Genomic DNA, 13,490 nt, shown 5'->3' on the forward strand with positions numbered 1-13,490 from the left:
AAGCCCTTAAAATGCAAATTTCGAGGTGACTAATATAGAAATACTGAGGAGTTATAAATGTATTATTTTCTGTTGATTCAGATATCACTCTTGATATGAAAATATGTAGAGCAAATTTTGGCTAAATACCAGCTGAATCTGTTAACAGTAAACTTTTCACTATTGGGCACCACTTAAAATCTTTACTGCACAGTTTTTACTACAGAAAATATTCGATTACATCTTTTTTTATGATCACTGCCACCTGCCCTTTTCATTAAAACTTTAAGTGATCACATTAAAATCTTCAAGTCTGTTTTCCCAATAACTGCATTAATAGTTCCACATCAATTAAATTCATTGAACCAATAAATAAAGTCTATTTAAGATTATGAAAGCACGTGTTTTCCACGTTGGCTTTTATTTACATATATATATTTTTTATGTTTCCTGTGTGAACTCTGGAAGTAGGGAGCTGGAAGGGATATACTACTTTTGCATTAATGCCATCTGGCCTTGGAGAGCCCCATGAACACTGCTCCAACGAGTCACCATTTTGAAGATAGGCCAGATGTGTGGCTGTGTTACGGTGGGCAGGAAGGTCTCAAAATAACATGTTACAGTATGACTCATCAGCATATGTGGATGTGTATGTGTGTGTCCCCAAGCAATGTTTTCAGCCAAATGGTGCTTAAAAATACTGACAAAATTTTACCTCAGCTTGAATCTTGTGATTATCAACTGTGGATTTTCAAGAAAGACACAAAAAGGCAAATGACTAAAAGCATACATAACTAATCGAGGACTGTAGTCCTCAAGGACTAGGAGTAGTTAACTAGGAGTGCAATTGGGAATATTGCTGCATTAACTTAAATAGAACCCTGGGAAGTAACTATTTAAAAAATATATATTTGTTGAACTAGTTGGTGCAACTAGATAATGAAAAGGCAAACATTGGACTTTTTGCTGCCATTGTTATGTTTTCTCCTATAATGATGAGCTACTATGCTTTTCTATTACTCAAAGATACTGAAAAAGACATTATCCTCATTTCCCAATTTAGAGTGCTAAAAAGACATCGGGGTCACAGACATATATAGATAGTAAAGTGTTTTAAAGATAGAGAGATGGATTCACTTTTATATTTTCCCAAGCTCCTGCTTTAAAGCTGTGATTTTACCATATTAGGAGACATCTTTATTTTCCATGTGTTTGATTGACATTTTCACTTTGTGTCTTCACTTTTTGGGGGAAGTTGTTCCCAGAGTGGGGTTCTGGCTTTCACAAAGTAATTTTGAGTTCATCTCTCTCCTTTGGGGAGGTGAACAGGAAGGGTCTGGAGAAGCAGGTTAAATTTGGGGCTCAAATGCTAGTTTTAGAAAATAGGGAAAATGAAGGGAGTAGATGTGGAGTAAAAGATGTAGAGCATCTTTTCTAAGAGATGCCTGTGGTGCTGCAACAGGAGAGATGCTCTACTTTTCCCCTTCAAAGTGTGGTGGTGTGAACCTTCAGTGTGACAAAGTGTCAAATGTATTTTGCTCAGAAAATCCAATACTTTAAAAATGTTTTAAATGTAATAGTCAAATAGATCGTATAATCTTGTTCTTCAAAATTCAAAACATATAAAAGATTATAGAGTGAAAACCCTTTGTCTTCCTTGGACCTCCTATCACTTAATTCCTCTTCTAAGAAGCAATAAACTTGATTAATTTCTTCTGTTATCCTTCCAGAGATATTTTATATTTTTCCAAGCAAATTTATATAAATACTTTTTCTTCTCTTTTACATAAATGATAGCATAACATACTCACTGTTCTGCATCTTGCTTTTTCACGTAACACATTTTAGAACCCTTTCTTTATTCATTCAAAAAAGGAGTCCCTGTTCTATTTTTATGGTTACATGATATTTCATTGTGAGAATGCACTATAAATTATTTAATCAGTTGAGTATCGATAAATGTTTAGGTTGCTTCCAATCTTTTGTTCTTATATGAATGTAAGAAGCCTAGTGCATTACTGGTCAGAATGTAAAATGGTGCAGCCACTGTGGAAAACAGTTTAGTGCTTCCTCAAAAAGTCAAACATAGAATTGCCATATGAGCCAGCAATTCTACTTCTAGGTGTATAATCAAAAAAATTGAAAGCAGGGACTCAAACAGATACCTGTATACTGATGTTCATAGTAGCATTATTCACAATAGCCAAAAGGTGGAAACAACTCAAATGTCCATCAATAGAGGAATGGATAAACAAAATGTGGTATACACATACAATGGAATAATTATTCAGCCTTAAAAAAGGAAGGAAATTCTGATACATGCTACAAGATGAATGAACATAAAAACATTATTCTAAGTGAAATAAGCTAGACAAAAAAGAACAAATATTGTTTGATTCTACTTAAGTGAGCTCCTAGGTTAGGCAAATTCATAGAGACAGAAAGTAGAAGAGTGGTTACCAGGGACAGGGAGGTGGGGATGAGAGACGTTTAAAAACTTCTGGAAATAGATAGTGGGGTGGTTATATAAAACTGTGATTGTACTTTAAATTGTTTTAATTTAACTTTAAATTGAATTATAATTGACAGATAATATTATAGTAGTTTCAGTTGTACAACATAGTGATCTGATATTTTTGTACATTAAAAAATGATCACCATAATAAGTCTGGTTACCATCTGTCACCATACAGAGTTATTACAGTATTATTGACTATGTTCCCTATGCTGTACATTACATTCCTGTGACATTTATTTTATAGCTGGAAGTTTGTACATCTTAATTCCCTTCACCTATTTTGCCCTTTCCCCTCTCCTCCCACCCCTCTGGCAATCACCAATTTGTTCTCTGTAACTACCAGTATGATTCTATTTTTTGTTTGTTTGTTTTGTTTTAGATTCTACATATAAGTGACATCATATGGTATTTGTCTTTCTCTGTCTGACTTATTTCACTTAACGTTATACCCTCTAGATCCATCCATGTTGTTGCAAATGTAAATATTTCATTCCTTTTTATGACTGAATAATATTCCATTGTGTGTGTGTACACACACACACACACACCACGTCTTTATTCATTCATCTGTTGATGGACACTTAGATTACTTCCATATCTTAGCTATTGTAAATAGTGAACATAGGGGTACGTATATCTTTTCAAATTAGTATTTTTGTTTCCTTCAGATAAATATCCAGAAGTGGAATTGCTGGATTGTATGGTAGTTAGTATTTTGAAGAACCTACCTAGTGTTTTCCATAGTGGCTGCACTAATTTATATTCCCACCACCAACTGTGCACAAGGGTTCCCTTTTCTCCACATCCTGGTCAACACTTGCTGTTTCTTGTCTTTTTGATAATAGCCATTCTGACAGGTGTGAGGTGATAGCTCATTGTGGTTTTGATTTGTATTTCCCTGATGATTAGTGAAGTTGAGCATCTTTTCATTTGCCTGTTAGCCATCTGTATATCTTCTTTGGAAAAATGTCTACTCAAGTTCTCTGCCCATTTTTAAAAAATGGGTTGTTTGTTTCTTTTGATATTGAGTTGTATGAGTCCTTTATATATTCTGGATATCAACCCCTTATCAGATATATTGTTTGCAAATATTTTCTCCCATTCAGTAGGTTGTCTTTTCATCTTATTGATGGTTTCCTGTGCTGTGCAGAAGCTTTCTAATTTGATATAGTCCCATTTGTTTGTTTTTGCTTTTGTTTCCCTGACCTGAGGAGGCATATCAAAAAAAAATATTGCTAAGACAGATGTCAAAGAGTTTACTGCCTGTAATTTCTTCTAGGAGTTTTATGGTTTCAGGTCTTTAATTCATTTTGAGCTAATTTTTGTGTATGGTGTAGGATAGTGGTCCAGTTTCATTCTTCTGCATGTGGCTGTCCAGTTTTCCCAACACCATTTATTGAAGAGATTGTTTTTTCCCTGTTATATATTCTTGCCTCCTTTGTCATAGATTAATTGACCATATAAGCGTGGGCTTTTTTCTGGGCACTCTATTCTGTTCCATTGAGCTATGTGTATGCTTTTGTGCCAGTAACATACTGTTTTGATTACTGTAGCTTTGGTAGTATAGTTTGAAGTTAGGGAGCATGATGACTCCAGCTTTGTTCTTTCTCAAGATTGCTTTGGCTATTCAGGGTCTTTTGTAGTTCCATACAAATTTTAGAATTATTTGTTCTAGTTCTGTGAAAAATGCCATTGGTATTGTGATAGGAATTGCATTAAATCTGTAGATTGCTTTGGGTAGTATGGACATTTAAACAATATTGATTATTTCAATCCATGAGCATGATATATCTTTCCATTTGTTTGTGTCATCTTCAGTGTTTTTCTCAATATCTTATAGTTTTCAGAGAACAGGTCTTTCCCCTTTTTGGTTAAATTTATTCCCAGGTATTTTATTATTTTTGATGTAATTGTAAATGGGATTGTTTTCTTAATATGTCTTTTTGATAGTCTGTTATTAATGTATAGAAATACCACAGATTTCTGTATGCATCCTGCAACTTTACTAAATCCATTTATTAGTTTTAATAGTTTTTTTGTTTTTCAATATATAGTATCATGTCATCTGCTAACAGTGACAATTTTACTTCTTCCTTTTCAACTTGGATGTCTTTTATTTATTCTTCTTGCCTAATTGCTGTGGCCAGAACTTCCAATATATGTTGAATAATAGTGGCAACGGTGGACATCCTTGTCTTGTTCCTGATCTTAAAGGAAAAGTTTTTAGCTTTCCTCTGTTGAGTATGATTTCAGTTGTGAGTTTGTCATATAAAACCCTTTATTATGTTGGAGTACATTCCCTCTAAACCACTTTGTTGAGAGTTTTTATCATAAATGGATATTGAATTCTTTCAAATGCTTTTTCTGCATCTATTGAAATGATAGTATGATTTTTATTCCTTATTTTGCTAATGTGGTGTAACATGTTGACTGATTTGTGGATGTTAAACCATCCTGGCATCCCTGAATGAATCCCAGTTGATCATGGTGTATGATCTTTTTAATGTATTGTTGAATTTGGTTTGCTAATATTTTGTTGAGGATTTTTGCATCTGTTTTCATCAGGGATATTGGTCTGTAATTTTCTTTTCCTTCTCTCTCTTTTTTTTTTTGATGTATCTTTGGTTTTGGATCAGGGTAATGCTGGCTTTGTAAAATGAGTTTGGAAGTGTTCCTTCCCCTTCAATTTTTGGGAATAATTTGAGAAATATAGGTATTATCTCTTCTTTCAATGTCATGTGGAATTCACTTTTGCGTTTTGGGAGATTTTTATTACTAGTTCAATTTCATTGCTAGTAATCAGTCTATTAAGACTTTCCATTTCTTCATGATTCAGTCTTGGAAGATTGTATGTTTCTAAGAATTCATCCATTTCTTCTTCTAGGTTGTCTAATTTGTTGGCATATATTTGGTCATCTTGTTTTCTTATGATCCTTTGTATTTCTGTGGTATTGGTTGTAATTTCTCCTCTGTCATTTCTGATTTTATTTATTTGAACTGTTTTTTTCTTTAGGAGTCTGGCTAAAAGTTTGTCAGTTTTGTTCGTCTTTTCAAAGAACCAGCTCCTAGTTTCATTGACTTAAAAAAAGTTTTTTTTAGTCTCCACTTCATTTAATTCCTCTCTTATCTTTATTATATCCTTCCTTCTATTAACTTTAGGTTTCACTTGTTCTTTTTCTAGTTTCTTTTGATGTAAGGTTAGATTGTTTATTCGAGATTTTTCTTGTTTCTTGAGTTAGGGCTGTATTGCTATGAACTTCCCTCTCAGACTGCTTTTGCTTTGTCTAATAGATTTTGAAAAGTTGTGTTTCCATTTTTATTTGTCTCAAGGTACTTTTGACTTGCTCTTTGATTTCTTTGTTGACACATTATTTAATAGCATGTTGTTTAGTCTCCATGTATTTGTGTTTTTTCCAGTTTTCTTCTTGTAATAGATTTCTAGTTTCATACAGTTGTGGTTGGAAAAGGTGCTTGATATGATTTCAATCTTCTTAAATTTATTGAAACTCGTTTGTGGCCTCACATGTGTTCTATCCTGGAGAATGTTCCATGGGCACTTGAGAAGAATGTGTATTCTGCTGCTTTTGGAAGAGTTCTGTGTATGTCTGTTAGGCCCATCTTGTCTAATGTGTCATATAAGGTCAGTGTTTTGTTATTAATTTTCTGCCTGGATATCTATCCATTGATGTAAGTGAGGTATTAACGTCCCCTATTATTATTGTATTGCTGTCGATTTTTCCTTTTATTTCTGTTAGTATGTTCTTTGTGTATTTATGTGCTTTTATGTTGGGTGTATAAATGTTTACAAATATTATATTCTCTTCTTGGGTTGACCCCTTTATCATTATATAATGTCCTCCTTTTTCTTTTGTTACAGTCTTTGTTTTAAAGTCAAAGTTGTCTGATATAAATATTTGCTACCCTGTTTTCTTTTCATTTCCATTTGCATGGTATATCTTTTTCCATCCCTCCACTTTCAGTCTATGAGTGTCTTCAGGTTTGAAATGAATCTCTTGTAGGCCACTTATAGAAGGGTCATGTTTTGATCCATTCAGCCATCTTATGTCTTTTTTTTTTTTTTTTCATCTTATGTCTTTTGATTGGAGAGTTTAGTCCATTTACATTTGAAGTAATTATTGGTATGTATGTACTAATTTCCATTTTGTTAATTGTTTTCTGGCTGTTTTTGTAGTTCCTTTCCCTTTATTCTTCTCTTTCTCTCTTCCCTTGTGGTTTGATTATTTTCTTCAGTGTTACATTTTGATTGCTTTCTCATTTTCCTTTGTGTATTTACTATAAGTTTTTTCTTTGTGGTTACTAAGAAGTTCACTTATAACATTCTATGTATATAACAGTCTCTTTTAAGTTGATAGTAACTTAATTTTGAACACATTCTAAAGCTTAATATATTCACTCTCCTCCCCACATTTTATGTTTTGGATGACACATTTTATATGTTTTTATTTTATGTATTCCTTCACTAATTATTGTATTTTCAATTAATTTTACATTTGTCTTTTACTCTCTTTACTTGCTTTATAAGTGATTGACCCACTGCCTTTATTATTTATTTATCTCTTCAGGTGAGATTTTTACTTTCATATGTTTTCTTATTATTAATTAGTGCCTTTCTTTTTTAGCTTAGAGAAGTCCCTTTAACATTTCTTGTAAGGCTCGTTTAGAGGTAATGAACTCCTTTAGCTTTTGCTAATCTGTAGGACTCTTAATCTCTCCTTCAATTCTGAATGATAGCCTTGCCAGGTAGAAAATTCTTGCTTGGCAGTTTTTTCCTTTCCACCCTTTGCCTATGTCATGCTACTCCCTTCTGGCCTGTAAAACTTCTGCCAAAAAAATCTTTGATACCCTTATGGGGTTTCCCATGTACATAATAATTTGCTTTTCTCTTTCTGTCTTTAAGATTCTCTCTTTATCTTTTACCATTTTAATTATAATATGTCTTAGCATATTTCTCTTTGGGTTCATCTTAGTTGGAACTCTCTGGGTTTCCTGGACCTGGATGTCTTTTACGTTCCTCAGATTAGGGGAAATTTTAACCATTGTTGTCTTCAAATAATTTTTCTGGCCCTTTCTCTCTTGTTCTTCTTGGACTCCTATAATGCAAATTTTATTCACTTGATGTTGTCTCAGAGGTCCCTTAAGGTATCCTCACTTCTTATAATTCTTTTTCCATTTTGCTGCTCTCTCTGGGTGTTTGCCATTGCTTTCTCTGATTCATACTCCTATTTCATCCATTTAGCTGTTGAACCCCTCTGCTGTATATTTCAGTTCAATTATAACTTCAGTTTGGTACTTTCTTACATTTTCTGTCTCTTTGTTCAAGTTCTCTGTGTTCATCCATTTTTCCTTCCTGAGATTGGTGAACATCTTTATGACAATTACTTTAAACCCTTTATCATGTAGGTTGTTTATCATCTCCATTTCACTAAGGTCTTTTTCTGGGGATTTGACTTGCTCTTTGGTTTGGAACTTATTCCTCTGTCTCCTCATTTTGCCTGTCTCTCTGTGTTTGTCTGTGTGTATTAGGTGTAATGGCTACCTCCCTTAATCTTGAAGGAGTGATCTTGTGATGGCATTGTTTTGTGTAGCCCCAAAGCACAATGTCCCCTGGTCACCAGAGACAGGCACTCTATCAATATTTCTCATGTGGGCTGCATGTGCCAGCTACTGTGATAGCCTTGTGGCTGCTACATGGGGAAGGTGGGGCTCAGGGTACTCACCTGGCCTGTTTGCAGCTCAGCTGCTTAGTGGGTAGGGTGGGGTTTGAGTTGCTTACCTATCCTGGTTGCGGTTTGGTCTCTGGACTGGGTTTTAGGTTGGCTGCTGTGTAGGGATAGTGGGGCTCAGGGTGTTCACCTGGCCCTGTTGTGGCTTGGCTGTTGCATGAGGAAGACAGGTGCTCATCTGTTCTGGTTTTGGCCCAGTCTTTGCATGGTGTGGATGGGGCTTGGGGCACCTGGCCAGGCCAATTATTGCTCTGCTGTCGGGAGGGAAGGGTGGGGCTGACTCATCCCAGCTCTGTGTCAGGTGGTGCCTGATTTATTCTCAGTATGCCCCTGTTGCTGAGGTTATGCCAAGGCCTGTCAGTATTCCAAGGAGAGGAATCTCATTTGGCACCTAGTTTCAGGTGAGTGGATGCCAGACCCTCAGGCAGCAGCTGTTTTGTTTTTTGGCCATGCCGCATGGCATGTGGGATCTTAGTTCCCCAACCAGAGATCGAACCTGTGCCCCCTGCAGGGGAAGTGTGGTGTCCTAACCACCAGACTGCCAGGGAACTCCCCAGCAGCTTTTAAAGTATATAGATACATACAGTCCTATGGGGCTGCAATAGTAATCCCTGCTGGCCTCCAGACCAGGAGATCTGGAGGTGTCCTGTGGGTGACAGTTGCAAAAATCGGAGCTCCTGATGAGTGTATAAGCTCCTTTCTGGGAAGTCTTATTGAGCTGTGCAAGGCCAAGGGGGTGCACAAGGATGGTGTCTCCCTGTTTACTTTCCCTGGGCATTCCTCCCTAGCCTCTAAATGTGTGGGAAGCCTAAAGCTGTTCCTCAGAGTGAAGCTCCAGGTGAGTAAGTAGGCCTTTTTCACAGAAAGACTGGGTTGTATTTCAGTCTGCTGTCTGTGCAGTGCCCTGAGGGAGGTGCCAAAAATTGTCTTTCCATTGTTACAGTTCTATGGAGCTCAGGAATGCCAGCCCCCTTGGCCACCAGGCCAGGTGATCCCGGGGCATCCCCTGTGTGGATTGCACATGCCTACTGGCTTTAGCTAGGAAGCTGGAGAGTGTAGGGGGTAGGGCTTTCTCTCTTGCTTCAGGAAGGCAGTGAGAAAATGACCTGACTACGTATGCCCAGAGGCTTCAGTAATGCAGCATGAGAGTGCCCTGTCTGTGTGTGCAGGCTTCGACTTTAGGCCAGGAATGGGAAAGTACCTCGACTGTTTGTGCCTGCCTGCTTCAGCAAGGGAGTAGGGGAACACTATAGCTGCAGAGCTCTTTGGCTTCAGCAATGTGGCGGGGTAGTGCTGTGGTTGCTTACCCCCACATCCAAGGTTGCCCACCTGTGCTAGCAAGTTAGGTGGGGAGCACAGCAATGGCATCTGATAGTGCCTCTGTCTCTGGGAAATGTTTCCATCATCCCCTGGCCTTTCAGCCAAATCATGCAGATTTGCAAATTTCCTTCACATGTAGTCTTGGCACTTTCAAACTTGCTGGGTCTTAGGGCGAGTGAGACCACATGTGAGCCCTTTAAGTGGTGAGTCTCAGTCTCCTACGCACTTTGAGACCCTTGGATGTCAACCACATTGGTTTTCTAAGCCAGGCGTTTTGGGACTCATTTCTCTGTGTAGATCCTAGGGGCCGGGGTGCCTGATGTGGGGCACCAACCCCTTGCTCCTCTGGCAGGGTGCCTGTCTGGTGCGATCCCTCCCTATGTGTGCCGCCTTGCCGGGTTTGGCACTTTGGATGAGAGTGTTTGTCTGCCTCTCCTACCCATCTTGATGTAGTCCTTTTCATTCTTTGTGGTAGAGTCCTTTTTATTCTTTGTATTCAGTTAGTTCTCAGGTTCTTCTCAGAAGGAATTGATTCATATGTAGGTGTATATTTATTGTATCCATGGGAGAATGTACATTCAGGCTCTTCGTATGCCAACATCTTGAACGAATAGCCAATGTGAATGTACTTAATGTGACTGAATTGTGTACTTTAAAATGGCTTAAATGGTAAATATTATATTGTGTATATTTTACCTCAATAAAAAATAGCCCCAAAATGCAATAGTGAGCAACCTTGTATACCATATTTTGCATTCATGGAGTATAATCCTCTTGATAGATTTGTAGGGTGTGCAAATGTATGTGCATTTTGATAAATATTTACCTTTCTACCACTTGTGTAGATTGCCTGTTTCCTCGCATCTTAACAATGTATTAAATTAAACTTTTCTCTTTCTGGCATCCTGATAGGTGAAAAAAAATCAATTGCTTTTTCTAAAAATAAAAGGGAACTGTATCTGTAAACTTCCTTGAGGGGCTGGAATTGGGATCTCATTGGTCTTATGTATATGAATGGGGAAGATGAGGCACATTAGGACTTTTAACCCATGCTCTAATGAAAGCTGTATTTGAGCTGACAATGTATCATTGATTGAGTGATACATTACTCATTAATTTTTAAATGGCCTCAGCCAGAGGTGAGTTAAAAGGTTTGCCCAAATGACTTATATAGTATTGTTTCAATGTGTATACTTTTTAATTTGGGGGAATTTCAACTTGCTTCCCAGTTATTAACTTATCAAGCACTTAACAATAAGTGAGTCATAATGCCTGCCTTGAGGAGCTTGCAGTGTGATGGAGGAAGCTACCCAAGTAAATAGGCAATTGCAATTGCAATGTGGGGGTGAGTGTGGATTGTTATAGAAATATGAGCAGGTGTGATATTACCCCAGATCTGGGTGGTGAGGGGCAAGGAAAGCTTTCCTGAGAAGCTTGCATGTGGACTGAGTCCTTTAGGATAAATAGGAGTTAGGTAGGTGGAATGGGGGAGGAGAGGGAGGGATGGACAATTTGAGGATCTGGAAAAGGGAAAGACACATTCATTGCAAGGTTCTAAGGCAAGAGAAGGTGTGGAACCTTGAGAGCATTCCAGGTAGTTCAGGTGGGCTGCAGCCTGGAGTGAGAGAGTTCCTCTGATTAACATGTTTTCTATTCTCTTCGTTAAGTCCAGACCTTACAAGTCTGAGGCTCTTTCTCTTGCCTGTAGAGTTTCTTCTGAACCTGGAGCTTGACAAGGGCTTTTCACTTGCACCCTTGGTTGACAACAATGTTAATGATAATTCTTTTTCATATTTTGAAATTCTCTTGACATCAGGGCCATAGTGTGTGTGACAAGCCTACCTCCCCTTTCCTTGTCGTCTCCCTATTCCCCTGACTCCCGTTTTTTTTTAAAAATTAATTAATTTTATTTATTTATTTTGGCTGTGTTGGGTCTTCGTTGCTGCGCGTGGGCTTTTTCTAGTTGCGATGAGCGGGAGCTACTCTTCGTTGCGGAGCACGGGCTCTAGGCATGCGGGCTTCAGTAGCTGTGGCTCACGAGTTCTAGAGCACAGGCTCAGTAGTTGTGGCGCACAGGCTTAGTTGCTCCGCGGCATGTGGGATCTTCCCAGACCAGGGCTCGAACCCGTGTCCCCTGTATTGACAGGCGGATTCTTAACCACTGTGCCACCAGGGAAGCCCTGACTCCCGTTTTTTTCTCCTTGACTTGCAACCTCTTACTTTTTTTTTCGGAAATCCCACCTGCATTACCAAGCCTTTCTCCAAAGCATTTCCTAGTTCTGCCCACCTCTTACCTGTAAACCATTTGTTTCTTGTCCAATAATTTATGGAGCATTGCTTTTGTGCTAGACACTGGGTAATATGCTGAGGATACAAGGATGAATGAGACCAGTCCTTGCTCTCAGGTTAATACTCTCTCTGAGTATTTCATTACCTTTGTTATAGTGCTTGTCACAGCCTGCCTTGTATTACAGGGCAACCTACTTAGTCTGAGAGCATTTTGAGTTTTGTGGGTAGTCTTTAGCCATAGCACAGTGCCTAGGACAGAAATGTGTATTGTCCAACCATTTCAGTTAGAGGGGGCAGGGGGGTTTGAGAGAGAGAGAGGGAGGGAGGAAGGGAGAGAGAGAGAGGAGAAAGTTATTGAGCATTAAGTCTATGCCAGGCACTTGGTTACCTCAGCTACTATCTCATTTAACTTTTCTCAAAACACCATGGAGCAGGAATGATTAATTTCTCCATTTCACGTGGTAGGAAACTGAGAACCAGAGTCCTTAGATAACTTGCCCCAGGTCACAGTGTTAAGAAGTGGCAGAGCCAGGATTCACCCCCATAGAGTCTAATTGCAGGGCTCTTGCTTTTGGCCACTGTGTTATAGTGCTTTTTTTCTCGGTCATCGTTCCAGTGAACAGATCACACAATCAACAGAATAACTGCAGTCTACTTGTAATTTTGCTTTACTCATTTTGATGTCCCTGAGGTTCAGTGGCCTGTGTTTGTATGCTCTACTAAATGTGAGTCCACAGCTAGGTTGTAGCACCCAGCCAGTGAGCTCCGGACAGCAGGGGTAGCATCTACATTTATCTAGTTTTACATGATGCTTATAGACAGATGTCCACATGTGTGTGAGCTTTTACATGGCATGCGGTGATGATGATGATGAAGCTGATTTATCGCTGCGTACCACATGGCCCCCAGGGCTGCTTGGAAACTGGCATAAAATCAAAGGCAACTTGCAGATAGCTGTGATGGGACAGTTGATCTCCAGGGCTCTGTTTAAGCAAGCTTTTGGTGTGGTTTGGACCAGGGCTTCACAAACTTGCCCACTGAAGTCTCCCTATAGCAGTTGACAGTGACACATATATCCCTGCGATCTGGTCGTAAAGCATGGAGTGATCCAGGAATGCCATGCTTTGAATTCTCCAGGCTTTATCTTAAAATTAAGTGCTTATTTTAATAACTAATAATAAATAATAATATAATTAAATAAACTATTCATGCTTATTTTAAAATGACAAATGAGTATTTACTGTCAAATACAATGGGCATTGCAGGACGTGTGGTGTTATATTCTGCAAGCCCGAGGTCTCTCTGGCACACCATCTTGTCAGACTTCACTTGGAGGAGCACTGGCTAAATAAAATCGATGTAGTTTAGAATATTTGAAGGCCACTTAAAACAGTTATTGTCATATCGAGTCATGACAATAATGTCATGAGAGGGTTCACAAGGCAGTCTTTGCCAATCTGCAGTCTAGGGCTGACTACCCTCTCTAACGGCTGCTTTCAGTCAAGGTCGCGTGATGTCCCTGTGTGTGGAGACAGATGTGGGCTCTTCTACAAGCAATGAGGACAAATGCAACGCTACTAAGGTGATCAGTGGTATCTCCCTGCCCCTGAGATTCTAAGTTAATATGACTTGGACCCCAG

Source organism: Balaenoptera musculus, chromosome 4, assembly GCF_009873245.2.
Source record: "Balaenoptera musculus isolate JJ_BM4_2016_0621 chromosome 4, mBalMus1.pri.v3, whole genome shotgun sequence".
In the NCBI taxonomy this organism is placed as follows: domain Eukaryota; kingdom Metazoa; phylum Chordata; class Mammalia; order Artiodactyla; family Balaenopteridae; genus Balaenoptera; species Balaenoptera musculus.